Below are 19,578 nucleotides of genomic sequence, written 5' to 3' on the forward strand. Positions count from 1 at the left end.
TACAATGAAAACAATGGGCATCATAGTCCAAGTTAAAACAAGTATTTTAATTACATCCCAGTTTTCAAAGCTTCAATACAGCAACTCACATGTTATTTTAAAAGACCTTCCTACTGAAATTAAATGTTTGCATGCAATATTCTGATTTTAGTTTGAATTCAGTAAAAAATAAAAGTGATATAATCCTCAAGACTCCCAATGAGAAAGCTAGAGGAAATTGTTTATAGGTTTTTTGTTTAATAGGTTCAGTATTTCAAACCAAGCTCACACATCAGAACTCTGCAATAGTGCTTCTTAAGGCTTCTTTTAGGTCATAGTGTTGTAGTGGGAAGATATGACTAAGCTACCAATAAAAAGCAAGAAAAAAGCTTGCATTTAATTACTTGCATCCTAAATGAAATTTAAAATCTACTGCTTTGGGGAAAACAAAAAAAACCCTATCATTCTCCTGTTTGTCATACATTTGCTATCAGCTATGATTCCTTTGATTTTAGGAAAATTATGTGTCAGTACTGTAAACACAGATTTCTCATATCATTACAGCTAGGCACATGAGTATCACAAGCATTCAGCTCCAAAATATTGCACATGCAACGTGCATAAAGTAACTGCATTATTTACTTGACATTAGAAACCAAACTGAGAATAGTGCTCAGATTATCCAGGTCCTCTGACTATGCCTTAATCACAGATCATTGTCCCTTTGCTAAATGCTGATGTCTGTTTCATGGAGGTGGTTACAGGACATAAGTCATTATTATAAAAACTAAACATTTCAAAGTATTCAAAGCCCACCTCTACAAACATTTGTAGTTATACACCACCCACTCTTAAATTATGCAGTTTCAAGCCACAGCCACAAATTCCATCCTTGCCATTCAGGAATGTCCACTATGTTTATTAATTTTCTATTTATGACCATCGACTAGTTTAGAAGATATAGGATCTAACTGAAAGGATGAAAAATGTTTTTGATTGCCTATATTATGTTTACTCTAAAATAACTTTTGTTTGCTACTTGGTTTAAAAAGTTGGAGCTACATTAGATAGAACATGGTTGCATACATTACATTCATAGATACTACTAGCTCACCACTACTAGGCTAAGGGAACAATGTAACAAATACTCATGCATGTGAGTAGTCCCAGTGGTTAAACTTCAGAATAAGGACGGTGCCAAATATGTACCACATCCTTAACTCTCATGTATGAAAGAATCACACCTAGTGAAATGAAATATATTTCAGCGATCATTGATTTTAGTCCTTTGGACTACTTCATTTGCTTTTATTCATCTCCCATTTTGAAATATTTTTCAAGAGAGACTCGGGATTTTTTCTGGCAACTTTGAATATCTGCAATGAAACTGTCACCACATCTGTTACTCTTACATCCACCAAACAAAGTAGAATCACAGAGAAAATAACACAGTCTCTTAAAAGCAAGAAAATAATGGAAATAGTTATCTTCAAGACAACTGTGATAAAAATGCCTGAATTTTAGTGGGAAAAATCCAATCCGATAAAACATAAATTTTTATTTGAAGAAAGTGCTGAGGCTATGCTGCTTCTTGTGTTTGAGGACAGAAACACAAACAGAATACACACAACTTTTCTTTCTCATTATTTAATTCTCTTAATCACTGCTATTTTGCCCAGGTTTTGAACCTGAGTATTCCCACACTCACAGGGAAGCCACAGCCCTATTGTCTTTAACATCAAATCAGTGCACTAACTGTTAGGGCCTGCTGACGTGATAGAATTTCTGTCACGCTTGCTGGTACACATCATAACGTTTAATGCCCACTTTACAGGGATCAAAGGAACTAACTGAAGGAAGTTATGCTGGATCAGGGCCTCATTTAGCTGCGGCACTTTCAGTCACACAGGAGAAGTCCATACTGAACCAGGGTCTGAACTCGTAGAATTGGAAACGTTTCCAGAGAAGGTTTTAAATCTTCTTTCCAGAAGAATTCAGCAATAATGTTTGCAGCCCAGGAACACTTAAAGCTGGTACAAACTGTTGATATTGCTAAAAGAATCAGTCAAGTCAGCTTACTCATGATCATTTCTGTTTTGGTACCACACCCTCCTATGCCAGTTTCTTTGTTATTGGGCCATGAACCAGATCAGGAAAAGTACCAGGTCTAACTAGCTTTTTGGTGGATTGCTTCTTTGCTGGCTTAGTTACAATCCATATCAGTTTCCCAATCCATGTAGGCACATTCATGCCACCATGAACTATCAGAGGGCAATAGAGGGTGGGACTGATCAGTAAAGACCAGGGCACTGCTTTTTTTGAGCAACAGTAACAGCTTATGCAGGCTTACATGATTTGTAGGACTACCATAGTAATCATGCCATTGTTCAGAAAATTTCAACTTAAAAGGGGTGCAGGCATTGTTCAGATATAGAGAAACAACTGTAAATTTATGCAAATATAATAATCACTTACTCTGGAATCTTGGCAGCAAGCTGTCCATGTTCTTGCAATTAATCTCATGGGAACTTTTAATGACTCCAATATTCAAAAATTTTATTCAGTCTCATCTAAAAAAAAAAAAAAAAAAGACACTGTCCTAATGGAGAACCACCTTGTAACTGGGTTACCACCTCAGTGACTCAGGAGGAATAGTGCCATCTACTGAATTAACTATACTCTTTAAAACGCAACCTAACAAAATCACCTCTCATCAGCTGGTTATTGTACATGGATGAGCTGTTGCCCAGTTAATTTAATATAAAATTGTTGTAGTAGAGACACTTCAAACTATTTGGCACCTGCTGTTTTTCCTTTGACACTAGTGCATTTCAAAAGCTTATTCACAAAACAAAAGAAATAAGGTTATTGCTTTCAAATATTTGCAGTGATACTTTAAAGAACCTCACATGGGCAGAGAGTACTTGGAACAGTCCAGAGGGGAACTAACTGTTGGCTGCTAAATGTTACAGTAAAATAGAAGCCCAGAACATGCAAGCAATGAGACAAGTCAGGGGGGAAAAAAAAAAAAAAATAATCTACATTTACTGTTTCTGCAAATATCCAAGGAAATTCAAAATCCAGCAGTGCAAGCATATGGCATTAAAAGAAACATGACGAAAGAGATTACCATGGCTTCATACAACCAACAAAACATCTAGCATGCAAAAGGAATATATGCCAAACAATTGAAAAATAAATTAGTGCAATGGAAAGGAGTTTTGGTGATATTAACAGAACAGATGGAGGTAAACGAGATGACCACATCAATCTCAAGTAATCACTGAACAAGATAAGTCCTTCTAGGCCTTCCACTGAAAATTCAGCCAATTACCTCCAGAGAAAGGAGCAGGGTATGAAGATTCCCCATCAAAATAGACACTGTGCTTCCAAATGATAAGTGGTTATGGAGAAAGTGTTGATAAGCTATTATGGACTCTGCAAACCAAAGTAGTATTTATAGATCAAGTGATACTTATGCATATAAATGAAGTATACACAAACGCTTTATCATCAGTCATGTCAGGAGGGAACTCAAGGAATTGAATGCCATAAAAATTGCCAAGTGACTAAGGAAATGTGCACATTACTGAATCTTTCACTTGGTTAAGCAACTAATATGATCAGAGGCTATTTTATGGTTAGTCACTGAAAATAAAACAATGAAGCAAAATTTTTCTAGATTTATAAACAACTAAGTAAGGCCTAGTAATCATAAAATCAGATTCAGAAATACCCTTTAGGTATTTCTTAGATTTGACAGTACCGAATCCAAACACACACATTGTTCTTATAAATCATGAGCACTGAAAAAAAAACCCCAAGTATCTCAAGAGATTTTACTTTATCTAAAATTCATTTTCATCCTCTACAAAAAAAAAAATCAGATATTAAAGGAAATAATATAGAAGCATATTAATGTTCTAGTTCTGTGAATCACATAATGCAAGGCTGCTATCCTGTGCCTTATTCAGACACAGTTCCCAATAGGAAATGAAACCCAAACTTTCTGAACTGCTAGCTAACAACAGAACAGGTATTTTCCTAAATATTGGAAAAAATGCTATTGGTAGCTGCTTTGAAAGGCTTTATTGCTATATATTCCAATTAGTAAAAACTCTTTCCAGATTAGATTCTTCCTTTTACATCATGCATAAACTTCTATAGGTATGCTTTAAGCTGATTTTAAATTGGTAAACACTAGAAATATATTTAATGAATTACAAATGCACCATTGAATTGTTAAATCACTTTTGCAGACATTTTTTCTAAGTCTACATATGTTTCAATGATTTTACTTTTTTTTTTTTTTACAGAATGATAAAAAATCATTAAGAACTGCACATCTTTCGAGAGCATGGTCTCATGGCAATCTTTAAGAACTCTGCAGATTTTAAAGTCATGTTGTCAAGCAGCAGAAACCTTATTATATGGGCCATCAGCCCAGTCACAGAGTAGCCAACAGAGAACACAGCTTCATCCCATACTCACTTAAGTCAATGGAAAAACTATCTATAGAATTTTGTATCTGAAATGTATAGAAGCCTTTCCAATTACATCAATGAGCATTGAATCAGTTCCATCACTGGCAGCAGAAGCTGTAGTCACTGTGAGTAATATATGAGCTATCCTTAGGCCACAATATATTTGCATAAACCTTTTGTTGAATAACTTGAATAAAAAAATAAATCAAAATAGAAATCTATTCACAGTTAAATGGCAAGCTGGAAAAGAGATTTAGTGAGTTAAATTATTCACCATGTTCCAGTGAGATCATATTTCACAGATTCACATTCCCAAGTGAACTCATGCTCTGCCACAGCCTAGCTAAATTTAGCATGAATAAGCATCTCTGGAAAAATAACAGCCAAATAAAATAGGTGCCTTAATACATGCACTCAACACCTGTTATTTTGCCTGTTATTTTGCAGAAAAACACAGCCACACATACATGGTTCTCATTTGATTTATTAATATTTCCAGTGTGTATAAAGCTCTTCTGTACTGTACACCCAAACAGGGTCTCGGGCTAACATGTATTTCTAATACTGTATTAAATACAGAATTCAAAGGGTTTTTTATATGCCTGACTGATTTGTAGTATTAAAATATCAGTTGGTTATGTCTACTATAATTTCTGTGAACTACTTTTCTTTCCTTTATACTCTTCATGAGATGAGGTGACCAGAACTGAAAACACAAATTCATATGATGGCATTATGTTATTCTTATACACATACAATGAGGGCTGCTATGGGGAAGTTAACTCCATCCCAGCCAGACCCAATGCATATATGTATCCTTTCCTTTTATATTATAGTCTCTGCATTGTGGTTCTATAAACATGGAAGCTATAGTTCACTGGATCCTATTGCCTCCTCCAGCATAGTGCTAGTTTCTCTACTAAACTATCCTTCTCAAATAATATATATCTGGATTTTTCTCTAACAGGTTATTTTGTCATCCTCTTCCCTTTCATTAGTGATTACTCTATTAGAAGCACTTTACTTCAAAGATGTTAAACACAACTCTCAAAGTTGCTGGTTTCTCTGTGCATGGAACGTAAACACTCCCACAGCACTTTTAAAAGAGAGAGAAGAAGAACCAGTCTCCTGGGAAGGGCTGCTGCACAAATGTTCATGTGACTGCGAAGTGGTCATACCTTTTTGCACAATCGCTTTGCTACCAGTTACTGAGATGACACTGTAAATGTCTATAAAGAAACAATGCCATATAAAATACAATAGAGAAGTAGAGTTATGCTATCTACAGCTGTTTGGAGACTGTCAGAGAACTTGGGTTTCAGTGGAGCTCTGACACAGGAATCCTGTGGTGAAAGACAAGGTGGGCCAGAACAAGGCCCTGGATACTGAAGCACACAGAAACAAAGGATACTGGCAAGTGAATTGAAAATTATACTGCTTGAAGAACAATAAAAATCAGTAACAAACATTGGCATTAATAAACTGAATGATTGGCAGTTTGATCAAACACTTTCAACAGTGATGGTCACATTTGCCAAAACAAATATTAATATTATGTTAAAGTATCTCCTATCTTATTGTAGCTGCAGTAGAAGACAAACGACTAAAACATAAGCATGTAAATGGGGAAATAAATGTAGATTCTTAAGAATTAAAGCCACTAATAACAGTGTTAAATGACAATTGGCTGTCCTTGCCGAATTCAGATGCTTAAGAAAATTTATAGCTTTCCACAAGAGAAAAATTAATAAAGAGTCTGGAAACACACTAATTCCAAAATTAATAAGTAGAGATGATCTAAGATAGACAATTCTACCCAATAGAAAAAGTTATAAAAATAAAATAATTGCAAATTAGTAAGATAACATGCAGAAGGTAGCAACTAAGATGATTATTTCAAGAGTAGACAGCTTGAAGAAAAGACAACTCCAGAGAGCAAAAGTGGCAGATAATCAGAGTTGAAAACCCCAAATTTTGTTTATTTAAATTAGCTGTATTGAAAGAGAAATAGAAAAATCGTTGAAGTGAAACTAACAATGGATATGGGCCATAAAACAGAGGAGAGAAGGATCAATCTGCTAATGGTTCTGACCTCCCTACTCATACTAACATGGTCAGAGCAAAACAAAACATTTCCAGTCAGACACAGTAAACAGCAAGGGAGCAGATAATTGCACAGGCACACTTTCTCAACTCAGTGATATTTTTTTTCTCATAGTTTATCTATGGTTATATAAAAGCAGAGGTAATGATCTACTTATGCATTAATTCACGGTCAAGCACAGTAGATAATAATTACCAATCACTGTTTCGTTTTAAGCCTTGCTACAAAATACTCAATGGCCAATAAGCACTCATTAATTTAGGACTTTTTTTTGTCCTCCCCTTTATAAACATCCCTGTATTGCATCCACTTTCAGAATACAATTTCACCACAGAACAGCTAAACAATAAATAACGTAAAAGTTTTCAACAGCATAAAGATATGAGTAGTTTAAATCTATACACATAAATTCACTGACTTCAGTGAGACACATAAAGTCAAACAAGTGTCTATGTCATTGCAAAATACAGGAATTAATTATTAAAATACATTTTTCAAAACAAGACTGTCAAATTCTACTTGTAGGAAAGACTTTCAAAATTTTGTAACTGCTGTACTATATCAAACTTGCTTTGATCTCCTTAAAGAAACACAAGTTCAGCTGTCAAAAATAAGCTGTTGCTCAAATCTTGTACAGTTCTGATCCAAGCAGGAATTTGCTGACACCTAGCATTTCCTTTTCTCCAGAAACATACTTCTGAGTATATCTGTTCATAATATAAACTACAATCACCTGTTTAGATACTTTAAGCGCATTCATATCTTTTGCAAAGACAACTGCTTTTTTTTAAGTAAATATTTCAATCCGGCTAACAAGCATGAATAAAATTTATTCTGAGCTTATCCAAAATTCTTATTAATTACATTTATTGTGACCTTGCATTAATTCTAAATGTGCTATCAGGTTTTGTTCTTCATAATCTGTGCTCTCATATATTCCTTTATATTACTTAATGCAGTCAACTCACCTGCAGAAACATCACACATGAAAAACAAGACACAGAGTTAAGCACCACGCCACTCAGTACAGACCAGAACTGAAATAAATGGAACATGTCTTCCCCCAACAGCTCCGCTCTTTTAAAGATGAGTTCTGTTATCACAGGTGATCTGTTGATGACACCTGCAGGAATATCACAAAGGGTGCCAAGTGGCTGAGTCCCAAGGCACTTAGGATTTTAGGTTAAAACTAATAACTTGGACTTAGTCTGTGAGTTAATTGGAAACTAGTGCTAACTGCAGAGTCTCAACAAAGTGGGCTTGTATGAGGCAATACTGAAAAAGCAGGCAGTCATATTTTGTATTGATTTAGGTAGCCATATTTTCCACGTCCTGAAGACAGATACTGAGGAAAATTGTAATCAAAATTTAGCTCCTAGACCAAAGGTAACTACATTCAACATAGAACATCTCCTGCTGAAACTGTAAGCAAAGAAAGCCTATATAGAAGTCACTCAAAGAGACTGCACAAAAACTACACTAAGATAATTGCATTCACTTCACATTCTAGTAATCACAAAATGTTAAACATAACATATTGCCAGTTATATTGCCAATTCTCTTGAATTGATAGGCTCTTGTCCTCAGCAGGTCCCCCACTTAGCCTGAGCATTACACCACAGTGTCACAGCTGTTTGCTTCTGGTTCTGCAAATAGGGCAGCCCTGTTCTCTGCTATACTGCATAAGATCAGCATGCCTTGAAACACTTACATTTGAAAACATGGACCAATATGTGTAAGAAATTATAGTGTTCCTTGTGTAAGAAATTAGAGTGTTCCTTCTTATAGCATAAGAAACTATTAATGCTGAGGAAATGCTTTCCCCTAATACATATCATCCTATTCCAGAAACTACCCTTGACATCAGTCATTGAGCATTTTTCCTAACTAGCATGATGTAGAAAATAGAAGAATAAACACAAAAGGCCACAACAGGGAAGGGACTCTAAACAAGAATAAATTATTTTCCCCTTTACCCCCTCATTTCAAGCTGCAGTATCATTAAAACAGGTTGACAATTTTTTTAAAAATCCTATAAGGCAAAGAAAACATAATAGGTACCAGTGCCAACGTGGCACCCACTGGGTCTTCTGCCTTGCCAAAATCTTTTACTGAGCTGCTAGTTGAAGGTGTGAGGACCATGCTGCTGCTGCAGCTGCTGCTGTGTTTGTTGTGTCCTATACTGGTGGTGCTTCTCCAAGGATTTCCTCCAGAACAGCTCATTTTCAGTTCAAATGTAATAAACCTTCACTTCAAATAAGTTCCAAAAAATTCTTCTCAGTAAGAGAGATCCTGACAGTACTAAGCTGTAGGTCTAAGACAGGTTAAATAGACTGTTAAACTATATGCTCCTTTCAAGCAAATTAATAATTTGCCATGTGTTACTTAGTCACTCCCCACAACTTAAGTCATTAACAGTTGAGCCAAAATGCTGAATGCAAGATGAAAAGCATTTTTTAAAAAATCTTTGTCAACTGCAGGCCCTCTCTCATTAGCTAAGTGAATGGGTGTTACATGATTTTACACATCTGCACTGCATCATCATAGGAGTACACAACAATTTAGATTAACAGGTAAATCCCCAAACTGCTTTTTACAATCTGAGCAAAACAAATGCTGTTACAATACCAAGCCTGAGAGAAAGAAGAGTGACAGAACTGTGTCTTGCTGGAGGTAGAAAGGATGAAAGGAATTTGATTTGTTTCCTATTTTTGGCACACAGAACTGACAAAAAAGTAAGGGTGTCTGCAGGGATTACTAAGGAAATGTTACCATGATGGAGTACCGAGGAAGAAGCATGATGCCTCATGCACATGGTGGGCAGGATGTGAAAGGGCATTGCCAGGTACCTGACTGGTATATTGGGAGAAATCTCAGATGAAAAACAACGTAATGTCACTGCCCTCAAAGGAAACTGAAAGCTGTGCTGGGACTCTCTGGGTCACCAGCTTCATAGCAAGTGCAGATTATTCCTCTCTGCAGGACAACATACCTTCCCTTCAGAAAACTTGTTTTGAGAAAGATGGACTGAAAACCTTGCATGGCTTGCCAAACGTTTACAAAGTGTAAGCTGAAAAAAGTCAGCTGTTTAACGCAGATCATATAACTGTACAACCAATGTCTGGAAATGTTTTGGTGGTCTTTTTTAATCTTGATTAACAAAGGAAAGGGAATTTATGTGCTTTACTATTCAGAACATTTCCATTTATTGTCATCAGAAAATAGCTTCCAGGCAAGCTTTTAAATGGCATAGACGACGATAATGGTAATATCTAAGTAATGGTAAGTAACTTGAAAGTCGAATATATATTATTCTCACATAGGTTCATACACTTTCTTGGACTCCTAAGCTGTAGCCTATTCTGTTCAGTCTGCTAACACAACTTTGGTGTAAGGATCCATCCAGGGCTACAGAGCCATGGACTGGAAGGGGACTCCAAGCTTGGTGGCTGTGAGGCTGAGCTACAAGTGCACACACGATATAATACACGCTCAACACTTGTTGCAACAACAGTGACCAGGATTAGGGAACAATTGACGGAAAGGAGAATATGTACTTTGATACCACCTAACAAGGTAAAACAGGAATGACACCTTCAACTTGTAGAAGCAGCACAAATATCTACAAAAGAGATATAGGAACAATGGGAATCTGCCCTATTGCTTGTAGGGTTTGCTCTGAAAGTACCGTCTTTCATACTGCAGCTCAGATTATTGTGTGAAACCAGCTGCCAGAGATTCATATTTTGAAGTAGATGTCGGACAAACTTTACTGTACTTGTAACATTTCTATTTACCTATGGTAGATCTATTTTAATGCAATATCCTCTACTTTTGGAGAGGTTTAGCACCTTTACCTCCTACTGACTTCACTTGGAGTTATAAGTGCTTAGCAGCCATGAATAATGGGCCCAATATCTTTTTCCACAACAGGACGTGATGAAGATTTGCATTGTTTAATAGTAGTAACTTGTGTAATGATCTGCATTCCCGCTGTGTAGGTTCCCATAAGAACATGACACGACTGAAAAAATAAATTTAAAAAATTGAATATCAGTCAAATTTGAAAAAAAAAAACATTCCAAGACTTTTTTAGTTATAGAAATATTTTTCAGATTATAAGACAAAAAGAGCTTGTAGGAAAGACTAACTGCAGTGGAAAGAAGTTGTGCTTGTCTTCTATAGCAACACCTGTGTAAAACTTTAAGAACTAGTGTCACTCAGTACCTCAACAACTAGACCAAAATTAATGTATTCTTAAATGGTGCATGGAATCCATACGTTATTCATATGTTATACAAAATGGTTATCATTATTATCCTTTCAACTAATCTTGCAGTCCTTCTTTGTAAAAGAAACACACTGAAAGCCAGTAGTACAGTATTGTCTGATAGTATGATAATTTAGGTAAAAGCCATCTAATCTAAATTTTAAAGGATGCTTGTCAAATTGGAGTTCCATGAAAGGACAGTAATTTTTATTAACCACAGATAGTTTGCTGGAGGATATTTCTCTAGCTTCTGGCTGTTTTGCACATATTATATATGCATACATTATTCAGTGTAAATGAGTTACACCCCTTTTACCACATGAAACTACTAACTATGCTGCAGATCAGAGATCAGATGCATGAATGAATTCAGAAAGAGATGCCCATTTGGCTGATTTGAATTAAAAAGAAAACACTTTTTGATCTGGGTTTATTGTAGTGAGAAACTGCTGCTTCCATAAAATTCAAAGCAAGTAAATGCAGATAAGAATCTTTGTTTATTTGGAATAGTTTTTAAAAAAAAAACTAATATGCCATTTTAGGCCACAGTGAAATCAGCAGTTTCAGATAGCACTACTTACATTTTACAGTAGATTTTTTTTTAGAATAATACTCTTCATAGCTTCTTGCAGGCATGAAAATAGTTTTCAGTTCATGAACTACCAGAATATCCTGAACAGTAAGATTCATGTTGGTTGTTTCTAGTGTTTTGTGAACAAGACAGGCAGGAAAGAAAGACTACTTTATACTAGTATGATTCCCTACTGAGTATCAATAAATTGTCCTGATATCTGGGGCTCAGAGTCTGTTAAAGTTGCTGGTGCTAAATTTGCAGAGGTGAGTACAGTGAAGAGAGAGCATATGCTCCTGCCTTTCAACACATACTGCAGCTGGTGGTGCAATGTATCCTGCTGTGTAGTCCTTTAGGAGAAACTAGAAATGTTTCATCTGTGCCCTAATGTTAGAGCTGACACAGGGATAGACAGTAGACAGCTTGCTCTCCTTTTGTACCTGCTTTGTACCTGCTTTAAGAGCAACACTTATGGGACCTGCATCTTCAGGGTGGCAGAAGTGAATACTGCATGAATCATATGCTCTTGTGATTTTACACTGCTGCAATTGAGGTATTTCTGTTAAAGATCACATCAGAGTTTTAAATTATAACATAAGACAGAGAATGTACAACCCAGCTGCAAATTCTGTACAGGAATACAGAAAAGAACAGAGACAAGGGAGTAGCAGAAGCATGTTGAGGCAGCTGGGTCAAAGACCATGTCAAGAATCTGAAAAATCATAGAAAGACTAAAAAGGCTGTCAGACGTGTTCTCCAACAGCAGCAAAAACACTGAGACTGTATAAGCAGAGAGACTGGTTTGAAGAGCAGCATATTTGGAAGAACATGAGGCATAGCAGGCCAAAATGACTTTGCATTAAAGGCATGTCTCTGTGGTGGGCTACATGGTTCTAATGCTACAGAAATAGCACAACAGATTCTTTACGGAAAAAGCTCAAGTGTCCAGGGATGGGCATCTCTCACCTTCCTACTCTGCTCCACAGAGGAAATCAGCTTCTCAATGAATTTTTAAAGGTGCTGAAAACTCTGAGGTACGTCTCTGGTGTGGGTAGTGCACGCTCTTCATTACTTGTCTTAGTATTAGCATCAAAAACCTTCCTTCTCTTTAGGCAACTACTACTTTAAAGTCTCACTTTTCATCTTGTAGAATAGGGATTGGAAAGGTTGAAGGCAGGCTTCATGAAGTGAAGTAAATCAATGAATAATTACCAGCCTACAAAGCAGAAACAGCCAGCAGCACTCCTAAAAGAGTGAGACAGACAGACACTGTTATATGCTGTTTTAATCCTGTCGCAGCAATCCAACCCCTCAACCTGTGTCTTTCAGCTGCGAATGAGATGCTGCATCAACAACTTTGCAGATTAAAAGAAAAACACCTCATCAGTCTGAAGCGGAAGTACACTAGACAAATAAAAAGTCAAATGCAATCATTCAATTAAAAAAACTCACAAGACAACATATGACAAAAGTGAATGATGCTTGATAGCATCATCTCTAATAATACGGGAAAGTCAGAAACAAATAAAATAATAAGGTTTAATCCTTTTTATTCCAAACTGTCTTTGTCAATTATTTAATTATCATAATAAAACATTTTCATTTTCTCTGAATGGAAAATTTGTTCAAAGTGCTTCACTGTCTAAAAACTGTGGATTCTCTAACTCTTCTTCACCCACCAATAATTTCTGAAGTTATGAGAGAATTCAGAAGCCCTTCCCTCCACTGTAGATCACAGACCCCTCACCTGTTCATCAAATACAAAATACGGATATAGCTTCACCAAGAAGTTCATGCAGCTTATGTGATATAAGTCACATGAATTTCATGGCAATACATACAGCAGGACAGGTATACTTGCAGATATATTATTAAATTTTATATTATTTTCAATTTGGGGAACAAAACCCCCTCATCTTACAATTACAAATTTCTGTGACTACCTCTAAACTGAAAGTCAGTGGAACAAAATACGTCATTGAGAGGTATTAGGACATTCTGTTCTTATTGATCTGTGAACTGCTGGTCTCTTCTAATGAGAATGTCTATCTTACCTTGCTACTTTCTGTGCAGTCTAAAAGAAATATGTAAGTACAGGGGTTTTTAATTGCTTTGTATAAATTTAGAATTAGAAGTTCACAGGAGATGTTTCAATCTGATTTGTACCTTGACCATGCTGCTTTTTTCATTATTGTGCAGCTAGCAACCCAGGAAAGACTAGAACTATTAATAATCATTCAATCCTGTGCATGCACAGCATATTCAACCCAGTAACAATAGTCCAACTCAGAAAAGAAATGTAATTTCCAATGTAGTCCTCTAAAGGGCCTTGGCATGTTAAATGATTCACTATTAATAAGAAGAGTTGCAAACAAGAACTGTTCCCAAATAGGTACAAATACATTTTAACTAAGCCGTACCTTCTGACATATGACAAAATTATCACTACCTACATATAATAGCCATGTAGAACTTCACGGTCCCCACTAAGTTTGGACTTCTCCACTCCTGTATCTGCTAGTTATTATGCTAAACATCAGTTTCCAACACTGAGAATCCTGGTTCTATACAGTTACACAAATTACATTCCATTTCAATGGAATTATACAGGCTGCAGAAACTTAGTGCTCAGAGTAGCAGATCAAGCACTCAGGGTGACAGCAATGATAACCTTAGTGTTCAGTTGTGCACTATTATGCAAACACTTGTACATCATAAAACTCCTTTAAGGATGTATTTCCTGGTTTTCCAAATTTTAGGTCTAAGATATTCTGAATATTCTGCAGCCCTGAACTCTTTAGAATATTCAGGTGATATAAACAACAATAAGGAATGTAGTGGTTTAAACTTTGCAATTTTGTATATTAGACCAATATGTGGATTATCTCTAGAGAATGTGTGAAAATATATAAGGACTGTAGGACTACAGTATATACCTAGTATATAATGGTACATTATCTTGCTGGTGAAGGATTGCTTCAGCAAGTGGTTACCTTAAGAAATAGTAATTACATTTTTGTTATTCTTTTCTTTTGAGTCTATTATACCTTACATACCATAAATAAAATTATTTTGTAAATGAGACATACGAGGTGGAATAATAATGGACCATTATACAAAGTATTGGCCTCTTTACAAAGCTACTTAAGAATGATATCAAAATACTATATTTTATCTGCTTTATTAGTTACTATTCCAGGGTTTTCTTCTCTGTTTATTCTTAGTCTGACCTGCAGAAACTAGAAATTGAAGCCCATTGCATTGAAACCACGAGAGAAATTCTCAGTGATTTACTAGGTACAAGACTATGTTCTAAAGCCAGTGGGAGGCGAAAATGACCATATTGTCTGAAAGCAATCTAGCAGAATTCAAATGTACTAGAAACCTAATCTAGAATGTTGATGACATGGAGTCCATTGTTCCTGTCTTCCCAACAACAATTTTACATCTTTTATGCCTTTTAAATATGGTGCAGCACACAAGAAAATTATCTCACAAGTATACAATTTCCCCTTCTTAGCAGTCTCTACTATACTTTTTGCTATGCCAAGGGTTTCACCAACAAATGAAATTAATTTCCTGGAAGTAATGATCAATTTGGACATTAGGCAATTCTAGGCTTGTGCTTTTCTTTAGCAAAAATCTCATCTGTCACTAAAAAGAAACACACGTTGTGTTTAAGAAAAATATTTTATTTACAATAGAAATTCAGAGCAGCCAATAATCACATTAAAAATTGAACTCCAATCTCAAGCTAAAACATTCTCTAAGCTGTTTATCATCTTGATCAATGTTTAGAAATAAATTTAGGAAAAGCATTCTCTAGATTAAAAACTATCAACGATAATTTTATTTACATGATTAATTTTTGCAGAAATAGTGATATTTCTGAGAATTAAGGCAAAAAAATAAATGAAGTAATATAATGAAAATTACACTGTTATGAATCTGGAATCCATATAAATTTATTTACTGATACTTATAACTCTAATACATTTACTATTATAATAATTCCCTAAGCTGCCATCATTCATTACAAAAACAAGTAAAATCAGAGATGTTCATCTTTGAGATATTTTCTTTGTTTGGCTCCATTTCCCTGCATTAAACTTTGAAAGTAGCTAGAGATGCAGAGCATCAACAAAACACAACTTTCCCTTTGGCCAGAATGTCAGAGAGTAGCAATCAGAAGCTCTTCTTTGTGACTCCAGGTATATGAAGTTACAAAATATAAAAACATTAAGTTTGTGTCTAGCTTTTTTTTTCCCCCTCCTCCAGAGTGTAAACCTTCCTGAGAAAGTGAAATCAAGGAACAGACTCCACAGAGAATAGATCATTTTGAGGAAGCCAGGCATGATTCTGTGCAAAGGAATTACAACAAAAAATATCTTACGCATATGGATTCCTTAACCTTCTGGCCCATAAAAAGTTGCTCTAACTGCAGGTTTCCTTCTTTGTGGGAGCTGGGAGCTGGCCAAGGACATAGTTTGTGAATCCATCCACCATAGAGTTTCTGGTGGTCCAGACATTACTGTTCCTAGTTAACCATAGGCAGTGTTACCAGAGTGGCTGGAAACTTTACAAAATAATTGCCTATCAAAAAATACAAGTGTGTCAAACACTAGAAGTTTGCTGGCAGCATGTTTAGTGCAAAAAAAATTTTCAAAGAAAATTCTCTGTTCTCCTGATTTTTTCCTATCAAGACTTTAAGATGAGCTGTCCATCTGCTATGCTTCCTTAGGTCCCAGCCTTTCACAGTCCCCGGATCCTTTGGGTTACATGGCCAATTGATTGTCTAGGCAGCTCCTAAGGAAATTCTATGTGAAGAATAGGTTGTTTTGACAGGTTTGGTTTTTTTTAGCGGAAAACTCTATACACTCCCTAACAATTGTTTTGGACCACCCAGTTTCTTAGTCTGTTCATTTGTCGATGAAATCAGCTGTCTGGGTTGACCTATGCTCAGAAGACCCAGGAAGTAAACTATCTCAGAGAACACATAGCAAGAATTTTTCCAAAGCAGAATTTTACTGTTAAGAAAAATTCTGGGTTGTTGGCTTATCACCTTGATTCAAGACAAAAATGTTACAGGACAAAGGATCAACATTTTCTTCTGAGGAAAAGACTAGCTCTAACACTGCAATTGTAGCATGGCTAGTTGAAGGTAATGCTTCCACCAGCCTCCCCCAGAGAAGACAGTGTGTTCAAAAAAGTATTTCAAGACCTTGTCCCAAATATATAACACATTTTTATCAGACTGACCATATTAAAAAATATTTGTATATAGTTTTAATAGTGTTTTAGGGAACACAATTTAACCTGATGCAGTGCACCACATAACTGGATGAGAAGCAATTTATTTGACATAATAAGAGAAGTTACGGTCAATTGTGTCAGATCAATAAGCAATAATGACCGAGGCAGAAAGTATTTCCATTGAGATTAATGGCCAGTTATAGGAGTGTCCTGGTGCTACATCCCAATCCATTAAATCCACCATGTCATTAGCTTTTCAGCAAATGCCCTATGGTTTAGTTATTACATGCATATGTTTGTTTTTAAAGATAATATCATTAGGAAATTTTGGTTTTGTGTTTATTCTTAGCCATGCAAAACATGGTTTCGTGCTGTACTAAAACAACATGTTGTAATTTATATCCAATTACTTTCTTATCAAGATACTTCAATAACAGAAACTGTGCATAACTCTTTAGAAATTAATTTAAATATGACTGAGTGCCAACCAAACCAAATTTTAACATTTTTAAGTGAATTTAATGCTAAGGCTAAATTTGTGGAACAAGTTGGTCAAGTTCTCCATTTATTCTGCAAACGGAGAGTACTGATAAGCGCTCGTACGGTTTCCATAAACTTCTCTTCTCTGATTTTAAATCAGGACACCCTCCAGACCTTTTATTTCCCAACATGAATCCTAAGATAGCCTAAAAATTGCATCAACTTCCTTTTCAAGTGTACACACAGCCTAAGGTAGCAATTTTTTCCATTTCTTAATTTGGTCACACTTGAATTAGGGCAAATTGGGATCAACAGTGAATCACTATTTGAATGGAAGTAAACTGATTTTTTTTCCATCACATGTACTATATGTCCTTTTACTCTCTTATAAGAAACTCTGAAATATCTTTATTTTAGACAGAGGGAACAACAAATCAGGAACCTATTTGTTTCTACAGACAATACTCCTGCTCTTTGCTTGTAGCTCCTTTAATTAAAACTAAAAACTAACTTAAGAACTGACCCAGTACTCATGAGAATACTGGAAAGCCTTAGCAGATGAGCTTTCTTCTTGAGATTTGTAAGATAAGTAGAGGAGAGGAGAGGTAAGCACTGGCACAGCTAGGCCTAAGCAGAGGAAGAGCAGTAGTAACAGATGTGAAATAGCAGGAAGGAGAATAGAGCATTATGAGAAACAAGGCAGGGTAAGCTGTCAAAAAAACCAGCAGGATCGGAAAGCTAACAGGAAGAGGATCACAGCTAGAGAAAGGAGTATGAAAGAACAGCTTGCTCAGCAATTCTGGAGAAAGAGTCACTAGTCAACCAGAAACAGATACAAAGACAGAACTCGTTAAAGGAGCTTCATTGCTTGTGGGACAGAAGTAGTTCTACCACTGAGGCTGGAGGGCTGCTGAACAAGAGTGCTACATCCAGTCCTCACCTGCTATTAGCTTGCAATATTCAAAGGAAGGATTATGAGGCTCCATTAACTTTCTTCAAACTATCTATTTATTACAAAAAATATGATGTTTCACTACCTGTTCAGCAGACAGCAGCACTGATATATATCAAAATAGAAGGTAAAACTTTAAGCTACTTACTGTGGTCATTCACTTTTGAATTTTCTATTGACTGTTCATAAAAACATCACATGATATTCAATTCTGCTAAGCACACACAACACTCCCAGTGATTCTACAAGCAGAATCTTACAGAGGGCAGGACCACATATAAATAGAGGTAAACAGACAGATCCTCTGAAACTCAGTAGATAATCCTCAAAATTAACTGAAGAGGCAACATTACACCTAGTTTTGTTATAACACTACTAATGGACTTCACACAGAACACTACACAGCTATAAAATGGAAGTAACACAACTGCCATATTTGAACTAGAACACAAGCTCTTAATGCTGTCCAGTACGCTGCTGGCCTTGCTTCTTACTGTACCAGCAAGCCATCATAAAAACTAAAATTTCTCCATAATAATTAGAATCAATTGTGTATCACCAAGTTGAAAATACCCTCAGGCACGTAACATTTTCTTTAATAAGCTGAAATTAATCAACAAATATGCTGTGTGTATGTAAACAAGACAGTTAAAGGAAAGCATTGTTGTAGCAGTAGTATTATCACTATAATCTCTACAGTACTAAAAATTACGTAGAAGTGCCTTTTATATTTCAAACCCATAGTGCCCTGTGGCAAAATCATTCTGTATTTTAAAACAGAAATGTATTAAAATTGATACACTCTCTCTGAAACAATTAAACTCAATCTTCTAAAGCATTAATTAAGGCCTACTGTCATTCATTTTTTCTGAAGCTAGATTGATAACATTTACCAACTGCTCAAATTCTAAACAACAGCGTCATTGCAGGCATGCTGTGTAGTTATCTTTATCCTGTTGGTGTATTCTTTTTTTTTTTTGCTAATGTAGAAACTACTGAAAGACAAAAAGGAAGAATTATAACATAGCCAAAAAGAGAAAAAGTACATTCAAATGGCTATTTTTGATTTTATACTCATTAGACTATGGATGCATGGTCAGACTAACAATACCAGCAAACCTTTTTAATTGCACATTCTCATTCTATTTGCCCCCATTCTATGCATTCAACCTGCAGAGAAGAAAGACATTTAAAGATTACCAAGGCAAGTTTGTAATGAAGCAGATACCTCTTTGTCTGTCCTTGCGCCAAGAGCAGCAGAAGGGGTACTAATTAGAGGGTGAATTATTAGCTTCCCATGGTGCACTGCAGGGGCATTAAAAATTAGTGTAGTTTGTTGCTTTCCTTTTAGATGGCTAGTACTGGTTTAATAAATTCTTGTTTCTAGGTGAGCAGCAGGGGACAGTTTTTATTATTATAATTGTTGCATAATTACTGGCCTAAGGTTGTCTATTGTTAAATAAAAATGCTGAGATACTAATGTTT

This window comes from Phalacrocorax carbo, chromosome 8 (genome assembly GCF_963921805.1).
Source record: "Phalacrocorax carbo chromosome 8, bPhaCar2.1, whole genome shotgun sequence".
Lineage (NCBI taxonomy): Eukaryota > Metazoa > Chordata > Aves > Suliformes > Phalacrocoracidae > Phalacrocorax > Phalacrocorax carbo.